The sequence below is a fragment of the Triticum dicoccoides genome, chromosome 1B (assembly GCF_002162155.2).
Source record: "Triticum dicoccoides isolate Atlit2015 ecotype Zavitan chromosome 1B, WEW_v2.0, whole genome shotgun sequence".
In the NCBI taxonomy this organism is placed as follows: Eukaryota; Viridiplantae; Streptophyta; class Magnoliopsida; order Poales; family Poaceae; genus Triticum; species Triticum dicoccoides.
Window position 1 is genome coordinate 208,487,840 of NC_041381.1, and position 19,354 is coordinate 208,507,193.

The 19,354-nt window shown below is 40.5% G+C and overlaps 2 long non-coding RNA genes across 2 annotated transcripts; both read right to left on the reverse strand.

The window, feature by feature from the left end:
- Positions 1 to 16,862: 16,862 nt before the first annotated feature.
- Positions 16,863 to 17,455, reverse strand: LOC119303851. The gene is made up of 3 exons (XR_005148006.1): positions 17,286 to 17,455; positions 17,027 to 17,180; positions 16,863 to 16,937 (listed from the first exon to the last, which is right to left on the reverse strand). It is a non-coding gene; the product is annotated as an uncharacterized LOC119303851 (long non-coding RNA).
- Positions 17,456 to 18,476: 1,021 nt separating this feature from the next.
- Positions 18,477 to 18,921, reverse strand: LOC119303856. The gene is made up of 3 exons (XR_005148008.1): positions 18,881 to 18,921; positions 18,691 to 18,778; positions 18,477 to 18,571 (listed from the first exon to the last, which is right to left on the reverse strand). It is a non-coding gene; the product is annotated as an uncharacterized LOC119303856 (long non-coding RNA).
- Positions 18,922 to 19,354: the final 433 nt, after the last annotated feature.

Here is a 19,354-nt window from a genome sequence, read left to right on the forward strand (position 1 = left end):
TTTGGACCCAGGGTGAAGAATTAGTAATTCCTCGCCCCGGTCGGACGAACCACGCCACGCCCCACCCGAGTTTACTCCTCCCCTTGCCGAAAGGCAAGCTACGTACACACTTCCGTGCCTATGCAACGTAATTTTTATTTTCAGTCAAAATAAAATTACACCGACGGTTCATTCCTAATTCCCACATCCCACAGCTCTCGCCCCCATCTTCCTCAGAGAACCTTCTCTCTCCACATGGCTGGATGCGAGCGGCTGCTCCGATCAACATCGCGATGGTTTCGGCGAGTTGATTCGGCTGCGGGAGGATTCGCGGCGTGGTGGGCGGCCTTGGCAGCGTGCAACACTTTGTGGCCTGGTCAACGGTAGGCTACACGGCGGGCGGAGGGAGAGGAACGGCTCGCCCACCTGCAACCTCGTCTCCAGAAGGAATCGAGTAGGGCCATCGCTCCCCCACCTCACTCTCCACCAACAGGCTGCTAGTGCTTGATGATTGCCACTCGTACGTGAGTACCACACCAGCCACCTGCAACGAGATCCCCTATCTCCAGATCCAAGTTACCTGAATTTCATATGCCTCCCAAGGTTAGAGAGATTTTGATTTCGGTCCAATTTCCTGGACATGTGACCCTGTTTTTAAAATACATAGAGAATTGTGACCCATCTTTGTTTCTGTAAGCAGTCTCGATTGTGAATATCCCCAATTGCGTCATTTTTTCTTTCTTGCATCGAATTGTCTGAACCAGTCCAATTTTTGTTATGGTGGATTAATACAGGGTTAGATTCTATGATTCTGTGATGGACTTAAACTCAATGTGAATGATCTGATGTAGGTAGATTCAGTTGCAGGAGCTCAATTTTCTATTCTTGGTTGGATCAATCAAAATCTTGTTTATGTGATGGTATTATGAAAATAACAAGTGGAAGCTTCATATTGCAGGCAACAAGAAGAGCACACATTAATTATATTCTTATAATGCTGGTCTTGTTTGCTTTCAAAGTAGGCTGCCCATGCGTTTTTACAACACATACTCATGACAAATGGTTCGGGGTTCATTCACCCATTCATCTTTTCCTACTACCTTTTTCTCATCATTGTGTGTGTGAGGGAGCTAGTTCTCTTTGTCTTCATGTGCTTGACGCATGGGGTGATCTTGAACCCGAGTCCAGTGATCTTCTTCTTTTAGTTGGTTGTGCTACAGATTTTTGTTTCAGGTTTGGGGGTCTAGTACTGTTTTTTGTCGCGGAAAGGCCTGCTAGTCGTCCATACATACTACGGGCTTGCTTTATTTGCAATTGCTCTCTTCTATGCAATTTTTATCAATGCTGCCTTTTCTTCTTCAAGAATTGTGAAATTGTTATTAAAATCCTACTTGTTTAATCAGATGCCTAGTTGTTTATTTTGATTTCAGTTGACTGTCTCATATATTATTTTTGAAGGTATCACCACGAGAAGGAGAAGCAAGGGGAAGCTACATTTCCAAGCAGATGCGAACTGTTGCAATTGGAGTCTATAACTTGTTCTCATGGTATGCACAGTCGTTTATGTACTTACCTGGGTTTACATGCCCATATATTCTATGCTAGTTCATCATAGCCGTAACCATGGTTTGACTGTTCGTTTCTATTTACCAGCAGTCATGTATTAACCATTTTTTATATTTTTTCTCCATCCTAATTGATCTTGCACTTATTGACTAGATAGGTGAATGGATATTTTATCTTGTATGCTATGTATACAAGTACTATGTACTTCAATAAATACTAATGAAAGTACAAAATTGACATGCAAAAAAATTGTCTCACCTTCTGTGTGTTGCCAAGGAATAATTTCTTATCCATCATGTGATGAATTCTCAATTTTTCTTTTCCTATCATGCTCATTGTTGCTACCAAAATATAGAAGTACATAAAATTTGGCACATTTATTGAAACAAAAATTCTATCTGTCCAATATCTACTTTCTGGTAGAGCTTGCAGACTTAACATGTATTTTGGCATACCTTTGGATCTCATTCTTTCTGTCTCGACACTTGGTATTACTTCCATGCAGGTTGTTTGTGTTAATGCCTGAGTGGGAATTGTTGCAACAGCAGTGATACACTTTGGGAGAAATCTGGGATAAAGGAAGGTGCAGGCTCAAAATTTCATTCATATAGTTAGTTTTGAAAATAGTCCCTGACCGTAGTTGTTCCAGAATCCTGCTTTGTGGCATTTATTACTAATAAGCAATCAGATTTGCGGGTTCCTACTCTATATTGGAGCTTGAATATTTAGCACGTCTTTTGGCACATTCTGTAAACAAACATAAAAAACATGACTTATGTTTACCCCATAACAATTAATCCCATAGGGAAGGTCCATGTCATCTTTTTTGCTTCAGATTATTATTGCCGTAAGGCATTGATCTTGTTCATCTTTAACCTATTTACATGTCTCTCAGAGCTATCTTTTAAAATATGATTAATTACTTGTAAGATGTGTATTCCTCAGGTGATTTACGATTTTAGTGATTATTTGTGTGCTTGTCCATTAAATGATTATCCAGTCTGCTATTGATAGCCCATCGTTTACAAAGACAGTTTATGGGCTCCAGATTTATTTCTATTAATCTTGTGCTTTTAGGAATTGGTGGTGGCAGTCGTCTCAAAAAGACAGTGAGTGCAAGGCGCTGGTTTCCTATGATGTTCTGTTATGCAACACCATTTTGCTTTTCATTCGTCGTCCAACAGATCAAAAGTAGTCTCGGAAGTAATGAAGGTTGTGCTTGACGCCTGTAAATTATCTGATTGACGAATTCTGAATCATGTGGTCCTGTGGAGACATTTTTCCAAGTTCCCTTGAAATACTATTAAACCTTGTAGGTATAATTGTATAAGTACACCTATAAGCGTCATCTGATATAGTGGATGCTCTCAGTCAATGACTATACTTATTGTGTTGTATGCTCTTCCCTTTCTTTGCAATCAGTGGCATTGTTTTAGTTCTGGATCTTTATTAAAAGAGCAAGTTGTATATGTCTCCTAGTAGAGAACAGGCAAAGTCGTATACTACCTCTTTACCGAAATACTTGTCGCTAGGGAAAACAAGTACAAGTTCCCCAGCAACAAGTATTGTGGTACAGAGGGAGTATTACACTGAATTTATCGAGCAAGCATGCAGTTCTTCTATGACTACAAATGTTTTGCAATAATATATAGGAAGGAATCCACGCATTACCACTACATTAGTTCATGACTATGATGCATGGGAAAGGAACTATGGTGGTACGGTTTATGCCATTTATTACATGTAATTATCAGCAAATTATAAAACATTGGCAATCCGAAAAAAACAAAAAAATTGGAATTTCATGTAAGTTCAACTTTTGCAAAAATGGCTATGTAATCTTACGTTGGCTAGAGTGGTGGGGACTGGTGAGATAATCTTACAACTCATTAGTGCATTACGGGAGGCTGGTTGGTTTGCGGTGGCGCACCATCTGGCTAGGGTAAGGAATAACAATTCGCCACCCTGGGTGATGAATAGCGTGACCCTATATATATATATATAAATAACACTTCGCACTGCACGCTCAACGCAAGTGCACGTCATTCTTTGAACCAAATATGCTGCAGTACTCACATGAGTGAACTTCTCGTCGGAAAAAACTGCACGCGTTGCTTTTTTGACACTGTTTTCGCTCTAGTTTTTTAACCGTTTATTGGAATGAGGTGTGTAATATATCGTTGAAAAGCTATGGATTAGGCGCAACTTCAACATGTTGAACACTTTTCGTGCTTCCAATCGGTTTAAGAGCAGTTTTGAAAATGGTGCGGCCCATGACGAGTGGTAGCGAGCGTTTTTTCGTGATTTCTCCCATACCACTTGTCGGAACAAAGCAAATGATACACTGTTGGAAAGATATCATCGAGGCGCATCTTTTTCCTATCTATCATTTTCTTTAATTCATTACGGTTTAAGAGCAGTTTCAAATTTACTAAATCGCAGAATTCTGTTTTTCAAAAAAATCAAGTTTTTGGTACTATTTCGGCTCCAGTTTTTGAACCGTTTGTCGGAACGAGGCGTGTGATACGCTGTTGGAAAGCTACGGACGAGGCGCAACTTTCATATGTTTTAAGTTAATTTTTAAAATCATGCGGTGGACGACGAGTGGCAGCAGCCGTTTTTCGTGAAATTTTTAGAAACTGCTGGTCGGAACGATCCAAACAATACACCGTTGGAAAGATATCGACAAGGCGCAACTTTTTCATGTAGAACACTCTCCCTAATTCTTGACGCTTTAAGAGGAATTTCAAATTTACCGAAATGGGACACTCTGTTTTTCGCGACACCAAAATCAACGTGGGTACTTCATCTGATTGAAAACCACACTGCGTTGGACAAAAAACCGCACTGCATCAGATGGGTAAGAGAACTACATGGTTTTTTTTTATTCAAACATAATTTTTTCAAGAACGAAAAAGTAGAGTGCACTTCACATCGGGTGTAAATGAACCACAACACTATCAAGAAGTGAACTTCATTACTTTTTTCACTTCCATAACAATTTTTTTGCACTTACGGGATGAACAACATCATACAGTCAACTGCACTGCTTCAGAATGAAAACCGCACTGCATCAGACGGGCAAGCGAGCTGCATAATTTTTTTGTCGGACGTTATTTTTCTCATATGAGTTTTTGTTGTCTTTTTTTTAACTTTTTTTTATGAACAAGAGTGGACCGCAGAGAGGAGGCAAGTGAACTGCGACATATACCGAAGTGAACCGCATTACTTGTTTGTTGTTTCCCTAATATTTCCGCACTTTCACGTCGGGCGCAAGTGAGCAACATCACTCTCCAAAGTGAACCGCATTATTTTTTGCTAGTGAACTTCAATACCAATTATATCAATCATCCCACAAACGAAACAATTTTCATTAGAAAAAGAAGTGAACCTTTTGTGGGAATTCCTTTGCTATTTTTTTTACGAAACGAACCTAGCACTTGGCATAACACACAGAGATCACGCCGCACAGCAAAAGAAATACAAAAATAATGAGTATGTCGCTGATGAGCTCGGGGTCGCCATCTGTACTGCTTTGTCGAGGGCGCCTAGGACCTCATCAGAGCATAATTTTTTTGACAAAAAACCACAAGGGACCTCCACGGGCACCGAACCACACTGCAACTCGTTGTATGTGGGAGGAGGGGAGGTGGGACCCGAGGTGGCGGCGGCTATGTGGAGCTGTAGAAGGGAGGCACGACCCAGTGAGGTGGAGCTCCTCTCTACTCGTCATTTCGTCGTTGTGGCGGGATGGGGTGCTGCATGCACCCACGCAGTGGACTGCACAGAGCCCCTGCATGGTGCCGGCGACCTCAGCTGGACCTGTTTTTGGCCCGAACTGCAAGCAAACGCATACACCCCATGGTGCTGTCTATGATGGGGGTTTGTAGTTGAGGTCACAGAAAGAAAAAAATCACCTGAGCGCACTGCTTCACACCCGTGACCACCCTGCACAAGCTACGTTAGCGAACTACAATTTGCCGGGGATGCGCCACCACTAGCAAGCCAACCTAGCGCCATGACCATGAGGACGGCCTACCGAAGAGGACGAATGGGAACCCCCCGAGCTGCTTCTTCCCTCAAGCTGCTCCCCGGCATGGTGAAGTGTCGACGAGGGATGCTGGTGGTGGTCGAGGGAGAGAGCTGCATCGCTCGATGGGAGAAATGTTATCCCAACCGATCTGGCTGGGGGCAAAGGTGTGGCGGCCGGGGCGCCTGGATCTGGCAGCACGGGGAGCCAAGCCGACGAAGGGAGGTGGTGGGCCATGATGGGAGGTGGATTGCCACGGCGCGCCCAGATCCGCCCCAGAGATGCGAGAGAAGGTGGCCCCTATGGACGGATCCAGCGCTAGACGGGGCCTGGCACGACGGAGATTGCCGGAATCTAGCGCCCTCAATGCTGCCATCGCTGGAGGATGGAGGTGGATGCGTACGGCAGGGACATCATGCCTGGTCGGGGCCCAGGGCGGCGGCACGATGGTGGGCGTCGGGGTTGACCTGCCACGGATTCCACGGGCACTCGATGCCAACGGATCCGGCCATGGGCCCTCGTCGCCGATCGGTCCTGGCACCACGAGTGGTGGGGGAGGCAGGTGTTGGGTGGGGAGGGGCGTCTGGTGCATGCGGGGAGAGGAGTAGGTGACGAGAGGGAGGCGCCGCGAGCTCGGAGGCTTAGATCGGTGATACGTCTCTAACGTATCTAAAATTTTTGATTGCTCCATGCTACTTTATCTACTGTTTTGGACTATATTGGGCTTTATTTTCCACTTTTATATTATTTTTTGGACTAACCTATTAACCGGAGGCCCAGCCCAGAATTGCTGTTTTTTGCCTATTTCAGTGTTTCAAAGAAACGGAATATCAAACGGAGTCCAAATGGAATGAAACCTTTGGGAACATGATTTTCTCACCAAACGTGATCCAGGAGACTTGGACAATACTCCAAGAAGTAACATTGGCAGTCACGAGGGTGGGGGGCACCCCCCCTAGGGCGCGCCCCCTGCCTTGTGGCCCCCTGTTGCTCCACCGACGTACTCCTTCCTCCTATATATACCTACGTACCCCCAAACGATCAGAATAAGAGCCAAAAACCTAATTCCACAGCCGCAACCTTCTGTATCCACGAGATCCCATCTTGGGGCCTGTTCCGGAGCTCCGTCGGAGGGGGCATCCACCATGGAGGGCTTCTACATCAACACCATAGCCCCTCCGATGAAGTGTGAGTAGTTTACAATGGCTTCTTCTCTCTTTTTGGATAGCTAGTAGCTAGATGGCTTCTTCTCTCTTTTTGGATCTCAATACAATGTTCTCCCCCTCTCTCGTGGAGATCTATTCGATGCAATCTTCTTTTTGCGGTGTGTTTGTTGAGACCGATGAATTGTGGGTTTATGATCCAGCTTATCTATGAATAATATTTGAATCTTGTCTGAATTCTTTTATGTATGATTGAGTTATCTTTGCAAGTCTCTTCGAATATCCGTTTGGTTTGGCCAACTAGATTGGTAGTTCTTGCAATGGGAGAAGTGCTTAGCTTTGGGTTCAATCTTGCGGTGTCCTTTCCCAGTGACAGAAGGGGCAGCAAGGCACGTATTGTATTGTTGCCATCGAGGATAACAAGATGGGGTTTTTATCATATTGCATGAATTTATCCCTCTACATCATGTCATCTTGCTTAAGGCGTTACTCTGTTTTTAACTTAATACTCTAGATGCATGCTGGATAGCGGTCGATGAGTGGAGTAATAGTAGTAGATGAAGAATCGTTTCGGTCTACTTGTCTTGGACGTGATGCCTATATACATGATCATACCTAGATATACTCATAATTATGCTCAATTCTACCAATTGCTCAACAGTAATTTGTTCACCCACCGTAGAATATCTATGCTCTTGAGAGAAGCCACTAGTGAAACCTATGGCCCCCGGGTCTATTATCATCATATCAATCTCCATTACTTTGTTATTTGGTTTGTTTTTACTTTGCCTTTTACTTTTCACTTTGCATCTATATACCAAAAATACCAAAAAATATTATTTATAATCTCTATCAGATCTCACTCTCGTAAGTGACCATGAAGGGATTGACAACCCCTAATCGCGTTGGTTGCGTGGAGCTATCGTTTTGTGTAGGTATGAGGGACTTGTGCGTGGTCTCCTACTGGATTGATACCTTGGTTCTCAAAAACTAAGGGAAATACTTACGCTACTTTGCTGCATCATCCTCTCCTCTTCGGGCAAATCCAAAGCAGTGTTCAAGAGGTAGCAAGAAGAATTTCTGGCGCCGTTGCCGGGGAGGCTCACGCAAGAGCAAGTCAACCATATCAAGTACCCATCACAATCCCTATCTCTCGCATTACATTATTTGCCATTTGCCTCTCGTTTTCCTCTCCCCCACTTCACCCTTGTCGTTTTATTCGCCCTCTCTTTCCCAATCTCCTCCTCTTTTTCCCGTTTGCCTTTTCCCGTTGCCTTTCTGTTTGCTTGTGTGTTGGATTACTTGTTGCCATGGCGCAAGATAATACTAAATTTTGTGACTTCTCGAATACCAATAATAATGATTTCCTTAGTACTCCGATTGCTCCTCTTAATAATGATGAGTCTTGTGAAATCAATACCACGTTGCTGAATCTTGTTATGAAAGATCAATTCGCCGGCCTTCCTAGTGAAGATGCCGCTACTCATCTAAACAATTTTATTGATTTGTGTGATGTGCAAAAGAAGAAAGATACGGATAACAATAATGTCAAATTGAAGTTATTTCTGTTTTCACTTAGAGATCGTGCTAAAGTTTGGTTTTCGTCTTTGCCTAAAAATAGTATTGATTCTTGGAACAAGTGCAAAGATGCTTTTATCTCTAAGTATTTTCCTCCCGCTAAGATCATCACTCTTAGGAATGATATTATGAATTTTAAAAAACTTGATCATGAGCATGTTGCCCAATCTTGGGAAAGAATGAAATTGATGCTTCGCCAATTGCCCTACTCATGGTTTGAATTTATGGATCATACAAACTTTTTATGCCGGATTGAATTTTTCTTCTAGAAATCTTTTAGATTCGATTGTGGGAGGCACGTTTATGGAAATTACGTTAGGAGATGCTACAAAATTTCTTGAAATATTATGGCTAATTATTCTCAATGGCACACCGAAAGATCTTCTAGTAAACAAGTGCATGCTATAGAAGAAATCAATGTTTTGAGTGAAAAGATGGATGAACTTATGAAGATGTTTGCTACTAAAAATACTCCTCTTGATCCCAATGATATGCCCTTGTCTACTTTGATTGAGAATAATAATGAATCTATGGATGTGAATTTTGTTGGTAGGAATAGTTTTGGAAACAACGCGTATAGAGGGAATTTTAATCCTAGGCCTTATCCTAGTAATCCTTCTAATAATTATGGAAATTCCTACAAGAACTCTTATGGAAATTTTAGTAAGATGCCCTCTGAATTTGAGAGTAGTGTTAAAGAGTTTATGAATTCACAAAAGAATTTTAATGCTTTGCTTGAAGAGAAATTGCTTAAAGTTGATGATTTGGCTAGGAACGTTAATAGAATTTCTCTTGAAATTGATTCTTTAAAGCTTAGATCTATTCCTCCTAAGCATGATATCAATGAGTCTCTCGAAGCCATGAGAATTTTCATTGATGAGTGCAAAGAAAGAACCGCTAGGATGCGTGCTTCCAAAGATGCCTTTATTAAAGCATGTTCTTCCAATTCCTATGAAAATCAAGATGAAGATCTAAAAGTTATTGATGTGTCCCCCATTAAATCTTTGTTTTGCAATATGAATCTTGATGAAACTGAATATGATCTTCCTTTACCTAGAAGGCGTTCTAAGAATTTGGAGTTTCTACATCTTGATGATGAAATTGATAAAAGTGGGATTGAAATAAATAAAAACCTAGATGTTGCTAAACCCACTATTTTGGATCTCAAGGAATTTAATTATGAAAATTGCTCTTTAATTGATTGTATTTCCTCGTTGCAATCCGTGCTAGATTCTCCTCATGCTTATAGTCAAAATAAGGCCTTTACCGAACACATTGTTGATGCCTTGATGCAATCTTATGAAGAAAAACTTGAGTTGAAAGTTTCTATCCCTAGAAAACTCTATGATGAGTGGGAACCTACTATTAAAATTAAAATTAAAGATTATGAGTTTCATGCTTTGTGTGATTTGGGTGCTAGTGTCTACTATTCCCAAAACTTTGTGTGATTTGCTAGATTTTCTTGACTTTGATGATTGCTCTCTAAACTTGCATCTTGCGGATTCCACTATTAAAAAGCCTATGGGAAGAATTAATGATGTTCTTATTGTTGCAAATAGGAATTATGTGCCCGTAGATTTTATCGTTCTTGATATAGATTGCAATCCTTCATGTCATATTATTCTTGGTAGACCTTTTCTTAGAACGATTGGTGCAATTGTTGATATAAAGGAAGGGAATATTAGATTCCAATTTCCCTTAAAGAAGGGCATGGAACACTTCTCTAGAAAGAAAATAAAATTACCATATGAATCTATCATGAGAGCCACTTATGGATTGCCTACCAAAGATGGCAATACCTAGATCTATCCTTGCTTTTATTCCTAGCTAGGGGCGTTAAACGATAGCACTTGTTGGGAGGCAACCCAATTTTATTTTTGCTTTTTGTTTTTGCTTCTGTTTAGGAATAAATAATCCATCTAGCCTCTGTTTATATGTGGTTTTATGTTTTAATTAGTGTTTGTGCCAAGTAGAACCTATAGGATAACCTACGATGATAGTTGATTTGATTCTGCTGAAAAACAGAAATTTTGCGCGCACGAATATAATTTTGTTAAATCACAGAAACGTGATTTTGCGTTGATTTTCTGCTGTTCAATAAACAAATTTTCCAGGACTTCCTATTTTGGTAGGATATTTAGAGTTCTAGAAGTTTGTGTTAGTTACAGATTAGTATAGACTGTTCTGTTTTTGACAGATTCTGTTTTGCGTGTGTTGTTTGCTTATTTTGATGAATCTATGGCTAGTAAAATAGTTTATAATCCATAGAGAAGTTGGAATACAGTAGGTTTAACACCAATATAAATAAATAATGAGTTCATTACAGTACCTTTAAGTAGTCTTTTGTTTTCTTTCTCTAACGGAGCTCACGAGATTTCTATTGAGTTTTGTGTTGTGAAGTTTTCAAGTTTTGGGTGAATTCTTTTGATGGATTATGGAACAAGGAGTGGCAAGAGCCTAAGCTTTGGGATTCCCATGGCACCCCCAAGATAATCCAAGGACACCAAAAAGTCAAAGCTTGGGGATGCCCCGGAAGGCATCCCCTCTTTTGTCTACTTCCATCGGTAATTTACTTGGAGCTATATTTTTATTCACCACATGATATGTGTTTTGCTTGGAGTGTCTTGTATTATTTGCGTCTTTGCTTGTTAGTTTACCACAATCATCCTTGATGTACACACATTTTGAGAGAGACATACATGAATTGGAATTTGCTAGAATACTCTATGTGCTTCACTTATATCTTTTGAGCTTGATAGTTTTGCTCATAGTGCTTCACTTATATCTTTTGAGCGTGATAATTTTTGCTCTAGTACTTCACTTAGATCTTTTAGAGCATGGTGGTGGATTTGTTTTAAAGAAACTATTGATCTCTCATGCTTCACTTAGATTATTTTGAGAGTCGTCAATAGCATGGTAATTTGCTTAATATTAATATACTTAGTATTCAAGATATGTGAAACTTTCTTTTGACTGCGTTGAATACTAAGATAAGTTTGATTCTTGATAATTGTTTTGAGATATGGAGGTGATGATATCAAAGTCGTGCTAGTTGAGTAATTTTGAATTTGAGAAATGCTTGTGTTGAAGTTTGCAAGTCCCGTAGCATGCACGTATGGTTAAAGTTGTGTAACAAATTTGAAACATGAAGTGTACTTGGCTTGTGCATCCTTATGAGTGGCGATCGGGGATGAGCGATGGTCTTTTCCTACCAATCTATACCCATAGGAGCATGGGCGTAGTACTTGATTTTTGATGACTTCTAAACTTTTGCAATAAGTATATGAGTTCTTTGACTAATGTTGAGTCCATGGATTATACGCACTTTTACCTTTCCGCCTTTGCTAGCCTCTTCGGTACCGTGCATTGCCCTTTCTCACCTTGAGAGTTGGTGCAAACTTCGCTGGTGCATCCAAACCCCGTGATACGATACGCTCTATCACACATAAACCTCCTTATATCTTCCTCAAAATAGCCACCATACCTACCTATCATGGCATTTCCATAGCCATTCCGAGATATATTGCCATGCAACTTCCATCATCATATTCATGACATACATTACTTTTGTCATATTGCCATTGCATGATCATGTAGTTGACATCGTATTTGTGGCAAAGCCACCATGCATAATTTTTCATACATATCACTCTTGATTCATTGCACCATCCCGGTACACCGCCGGAGGCATTCATATAGAGTCATATCTTGTTCTAAGTTTCGAGTTGTAATCCTTATGTTTTAATCAATAGAAGTGTGATGATCATCATTATTAGAGCATTGCCCAAAAAGAAAAAAAAGAAAAAAAAAGAAGAAAGGCCAAAATAAAAGAAAAAAGATAAAGGCCCAAAAAAAGAAAAAAATAAAAAAAAGAAAAAAAGAAAAAAGAGAGGGGCAATGCTACTATCTCTTTTTCCACACTTGTGCTTCAAAGTAGCACCTTGTTCTTCATGTAGTGAGTCTCATATATTGTGCTTCAAAGTAGCACCTTGTTCTTCATGTAGTGAGTCTCATAAGTTTTCTTTTTATGCCAGTGGGAATTTTTCATTATAGAACTTGGCTTGTATATTCCTACGATGGGCTTCCTCAAATGCCAGGTCTTCATGAGCAAGCGAGTTGGATGCACACCCACTAGTTTTCTTTTGAGCATACATAGCTCTAGTGCATCCGTTGCATGGCAATCCCTACTCCTCATGTTGACATCAATTGATGGGCATCTCCATAGCCCGTTGATTATCCTCGTCAATGTGAGACCTTCTCCTTTTTTGTCTTCTCCACACAATCCCCATCATCATATTCTATTCCACCCATAGTGCTATATCCATGGCTCACGCTCATGTATTGCGTGAAGGTTGAAATTTTTTGAGATTATTTAAGTATGAAACAATTGCTTGGCTTGTCATCGGGGGTATAGAAGTTGGGAACATCTTTGTGTGACGAAAATGAAGCATAGCCTAACTATATGATTTTGTAGGGATGAACTTTCTTTTGCCATGATATTTTGAGAAGACATGATTGCTTTGATTAGTATGCTTGAAGTATTATTATTTTTATGTCAATATGAATTTTTGTCTTGAATCTTTCGGTTCTGAATATTCATACCACAATTCAGAAGATTTGCATTGAAATTATGCCAAAGTATCACTCCGCATCAAAAATTCTTTTTTATCATTTACCTACTCGAGGACGAGCAGGAATTAAGCTTGGGGATGCCTGATACGTCTCCAAGGTATTTATAATTTTTGATTGATCTATGCTACTTTATCTACTGTTTTGGACTATATTGGGCTTTATTTTCCACTTTTATATTATTTTTGGGACTAACCTATTAACCGGAGGCCTAGCCCAGAATTGCTGTTTTTTTGCCTATTTCAGTGTTTCGAAGAAACGGAATATCAAACGGAGTCCAAATGGAATGAAACCTTCGGGAACGTGATTTTCTCACCGAACGTGATCCAGGAGACTTGGACCCTACTCCAAGAAGTAACAGAGGCGGTCACGAGGGTGGGGGGCGCCCCCCTAGGGCGCGCCCCCCTGCCTCGTGGCCCCCCTGTTGCTCCACCGACGTACTCCTTCCTCCTATATATACCTACGTACCCCCAAACGATCAGAACAGGAACCAAAAACCTAACTCCACCGCCGCAACCTTCTGTATCCACGAGATCCCATCTTGGGTCCTGTTCCGGAGCTCCACCGGAGGGGGCATCCACCACGGAGGGCTTCTACATCAACACCATAGCCCCTCCGATGAAGTGTGAGTAGTTTACTTCAGACCTTCGGGTCCATAGCTAGTAGCTAGATGGCTTCTTCTCTCTATTTGGATCCCAATACAATGTTCTCCCCCTCTCTTGTGGAGATCTATTCGATGTAATCTTCTTTTTGTGGTGTGTTTGTTGAGATTGATGAATTGTGGGTTTATGATCCAGCTTATCTATGAATAATATTTGAATCTTCTCTGAATTCTTTTATGTATGATTGAGTTATCTTTGCAAGTCTCTTCGAATTATTTGTTTGGTTTGGCCAACTAGATTGGTAGTTCTTGCAATGGGAGAAGTGCTTAGCTTTGGGTTCAATCTTGCGGTGTCCTTTCCCAGTGACAGAAGGGGCAGCAAGGCACGTATTGTATTGTTGCCATCGAGGATAACAAGATGGGTTTTTTAACATATTGCATGAATTTATCCCTCTACATCATGTCATCTTGCTTAAGGCGTTACTCTGTTTTTAACTTAATACTCTAGATGCATGCTAGATAGCAGTCGATGAGTGGAGTAATAGTAGTAGATGAAGAATCGTTTCGGTCTACTTGTCTTGGACGTGATGCCTATATACATGATCATACCTAGATATACTCATAATTATGCTCAATTCTATCAATTGCTCAACAGTAATTTGTTCACCCACCGTAGAATATCTATGCTATTGAGAGAAGCCACTAGTGAAACCTATGGCCCCCGGGTCTATTCTCATCATATCAATCTCCATTACTTTGTTATTTTCTTTGTTTTTACTTTTCCTTTTACTTTTCACTTTGCATCTATATACCAAAAATACCAAAAAATATTATTTATCATCTCTATCAGATCTCACTCTCGTAAGTGACCGTGAAGGGATTGACAACCCCTAATCGCATTGGTTGCGAGGAGCTATCGTTTTGTGTAGGTACGAGGGACTTGTGCGTGGTATCCTACTGGATTGATACCTTGGTTCTCAAAAACTGAGGGAAACTAGTACAATGCCCGTGCGTTGCTACGGGTCTTTTAACATTAATCTAATCCTACGTAAATTTATGATGCGGAGGAGTCGTATCAGACAATGCCCATCAGATTCAAAAACAAAGCGCCTAGGTAAATTTACATTGCACATTTACGTCAATTGGTCAACATGCTTGCCTTGACTCTAGGAATGCCTCCGGCTGATGGAGGTCGCCAGGTAGGGTTACGCTAATAGAAATATTTTGATTAGAAATCAATAGAAACTTTATGAAAAATAACGCCTAGCTTGGAGCCTTGCACTTGCAAAGCCAGAGACGTGGTCCACGTCCATGGGCGAGGAAGGGAATTGTAGGAAAAATTGGATACACTTATATTAGTATTTCAGGTCTGCCCAATACATAGTGTTCCTGATATTTTGGATATTTTACGCCATGTTTCTTGCTAAACACAACAGGCCTCTCGCAATCTAAGAGGCTTCTTTGGTTTTGGGTGGTTCAACAAGAGGTATTGCTTCAACACGCTGTTTCCCAGTCGAAGCTCTCTTCTTCCGACTGTCCTAGATAGGGGCAAGAATATGTTGAGAGATAAGAATAAATGCTAGTAGTAAATAGGACAAAATCATAGTTAATCCAACAAGTTTCTTGGCAAAATTTCTGATCACAAAAACGGAAAATTCATGCTGTGTGATTACAGCGGCAGTACACATAGGAGTTACTCCATTCTGAAGCATCTGCCCAATACGGGGGCAAGATGTGAAGTTACATCAATATACTTGCAAACATAAGACAGAGCACATACTTCATATCTTTGCTATCGGCTAGAGCTTCAGCTCCGATCCCTAAGTTAATATTCACATCTTCTCAGTAACAATGCAGTTATGCCCAACTTCTGGTCACACAAGGATCATGGACTGATTACAGGTCACGATTACAACATGAGCACAAGAGCAAGCATACACATGCCAAAAGACAGAATATGCGTTGACTGAATAACCTGCACGGAAGGCATTAGCACTACATTAATGTCCCTAAAATCTACACCAAAAATGTAGCAAAAATCCTGACAATTACTCTCTCAGTCCTATTATGTATGACGTTTTTTGACACTACACCAGTGTCAGAAAATGTCTTACATTATGGGACGAAGGGAGTAGAATATATTGCAAAACAGAATGCCAAAGAAAGTTCAGTATATATTACCAATGCAACTCAGTTATCAACAAAATGAGCTAACTAATTTAACTGGGCAAAAATGGATTTGATTGTGGTAACCAGTTAGAACACAAGGTAACAGTGTCTCACATGCTTGAGGCTGGTGCAGGGTAGGTTGGACCTAGCGAAGGGCTGGATCCATCGCTGTGATTTATGCAGCCATATCTAACTGCAAGGGCGAACGGCGAGATGGTCATCGAAGAAGCATTAGAGCAACAAAAGTCCTCGTGAACCTTTGGTTCTGTGGAGGGTAGGTAAAAGTAAAATTTTGTTCCAAAATTATTTGGTAACAAGTTAAGTTCGAATGTGAAATTTGAGATTACAACAGTACAAAAAATAACTATGAAATGTTGAGGATCATCTCCCTTTTGAAATGTCATCAATTAAGAATGCTAAAAAGATCATCACAAATTACCTGAAGGCCTTATCTCTGCTATAAAGAGATGATTGTAGGGGCACTTATACAAGGACAATGTCTTCTCCTCAATGTGCACGGCCGACGCGGAATTTGCTGCCTTCAGCCTGTCCTAATTTTGCCATGCACCCCATGTCTGATTATCCACAAAGAGCGCTGACAAACAATGAATCAACTGGACCATGAAACAGAGAGACAATAAATTTATGAGGAAGGTAATTTTCTGTTATTGGCAAAACATTTGATAATTGATTAAACCCAACACCAACCACTACTTTGTCGCGCATCTACTACCAAAATCGCAGCTTCTCTTATAGATCATAAGTGTGTGTGTGTGTGTGTGCGCGCGCGCGTGTGGGTGCATGTGTGCGCGTGCGTGCGCGTGCGTGCGTGTGCATGTGTGTGTGTGTGTGCGTGTGGGTGCGTGTGTGAGCATGTGTGTGTGTGTGTGTGTGTGCGTGTGTGTGTGTGGTATATCTAAATCGAATAAACCTCCAAGTATGCAACTCATGAGCACAAAACAGAAATTATAGTTCAGTATCTCTAAAAAATGAAGCGGGAGGAGAGAAATCATGACTCACCTCACCCAACAACAAGGTGGAAACTGCAACCCAAGAAAAAGATCGTGGTACGATGGTGGCCGAGGTTGAACGCCTGGAAGCCTACCTTCCAACCATCATGTGGTCGCGCCCACCCGCCGCCGCTCATTGGTCTGCCGTGAACAACTGCCTTCCACACGTACAAGCAAGCAGCAGGCAGCCAGTCGCCGTCGAAACCGCCGCTCTTCATGCGTGATTAGAATATGAATGGAAGAGACCTAGGAGTGGGCTAAAAGAAAAGGAAAATTTTATCGGTGCGAAATGATAAATTACCTCGCTGCCTTTGCCGTGGAGCAACAATGTGGCGTGTTGGAGCGATCGGTATAATATCACACAAAATCTTACTTGAAAACAACATCTCTGGTAAAATCTCCACATCATTGACCTCATCGGGTTTCAAGTATATCTTTCTCTCCTGGCATATACTCTGTATTAAATTAAGATGAATGAACATCAACCACTCTAGTCTTAAGTAAAAGAATGAAACATTACTTCTGAAAGAACTACAAATGAATGGTGTGCAGGAGCTTACTTCAAAACAACACCTCTGGTATAATCTCCAGTGAAATAGCCATCTATTGAGTTTCCTTGATGACCCCTAGCAAGAATCAGTGCAAGATTGTTGGCCACTAAAAAATTAGGTACGCAACATTCAAGTAGAGACCGAAAAGTATCAAAACACCTAGCAGAAGTCATGCAACCTTCAACCGTGATAACGGAACACCCTTTCACTAAGACCGCATTTAATGGACTAAAATTATTGATAATAGCTAGGTCTTACCATAAGCTATCTGCTGTCAAATATTTTGCACTCTTATGTTGTCAATTATCAAGATAAAACGTCTCTAGACAGTCATTTCTACAAAACACACCAAGTGACATTACAAAGAGCACCGCAAGTGATGCTCCAACGGGTAGCCAATGGATAAACCTACAGCTGCAAGGGCACCTTGGGTGCTAGCTAGTCTTGCTTCAGAAAAGGTAATGGTTTCAAGAATCGAGTGGATGGATCGTCCAAGGCTGAGAGCATTTTCTTTGCTGTGGCATCTGAAAGAAAATGTGGGATAAGAAAATTCAATCAGACAGCGTAAGAACTGTAAAAACACAACATCTCTCAGTTCTGCATAGATCAATGCTATATATATCTAAGTGGTTTGTTATGTTTCTGACAAAATTTCAGATTCAACCAAAGCAAGTACAACACATATAACTGCATTTGATCCAATTATCAAATTCAGTCGTATTTTCTAAATATGAAGACTTGCAAAAGTGTGAGCCGTTGAGGCAGCTGATAAATTATATGATTCATTATATGATAAATTAAGTGAATTTTTGTATGAATCACCGTGATTCTACCTACCATTCTATTAGTAATGTGATTTCCTTTATCCATTGAACTCACACCTCACGTGGACATTAGGGTCGAGGAACGTGAGAAACGAAATCCCAGAACAACAGTACAATCATGTGCCTTTTAATTCCTACAACAATTATCCGTTTTGCAAGAGAATAGTTTCTCCTCAGATCACACAACTCCTGCATAATAACAGAACCATATTTATCAATCTTCAAGTCGATGACCTGAAGCAAATTAGTGGTAGCAGTGTCAATGAGTTTTGATCAAGGAATATATGTCTATATACTTGAAGCAAACAAAACACAAATATATCCAGTTTAAGGAGTTTAGCTATCACCTTATTAATTTGACCTCAACTTCTTTGGTGCTATAGCACATGTTTTTGCCAACAAGTGTTGTGAGGTGAATGTATTGATATCAAGTAGTTTTAGTGCCATGGATAACCGTTAATGGCCAACAATCTGGTGCAAAAACAACTCAACAAAATGTTTAGATCATACTTTTATATAGGAATTATTAAGAGGGCTATTACTATGTACTACCTGTGTATTGTGTAAAAAAAATGTTCAGATCATTTTACCTTTAAGGCTGCTGTAATCTGCTCTAATCTGCTATACACTCTGATAGTTTCGAATATAGTTCAGTAGGCATAAGCCCGCCGTAGTTCCCTGTCAAGAAAAAAAGTGTGTTGCAATTGAATCTTATCAAAACTGTAAAGTAAAACACACACCACTGAAGAAATCAATCTTTAAGAAAGAAAAAAATAGTACCTTAGTCAATACAGCTATCACTGAAAAGTAGTTCCCAAGTAAAAGTGATGGCTAGGCCTCAGTTCAATGGGCCATCATATTGACAAGTAGCGGAAAATATAAATCAAGTCGTTGCCGACTCTGTATGGAGAAAATATCAGATATAGCCTATTCTTATGGATTTGGAGTATCCATATTAAGTGTAAGCGCCATTTGGTGAAGGACTATTTGCAGAACAGAAGATTTCAATACTATGGGAATATTATATTGCATAGCTGACCATCTAATTATTCGGAAATCTATAATTCTAGAAGCACAATAAATTCAAGAATATTAACACCGTGCCGAATGCTGAAAAATTTTGTTGACCATTGACCACCAACATGTTTTCAGAAAATAGTGCCACAAGCAGTATATGCAAATACAATGGTAGTTTTTCGACCTGCTATGTGTATGGCACACAAGTTCATACCATTTTACTAAGCTGACAATGTT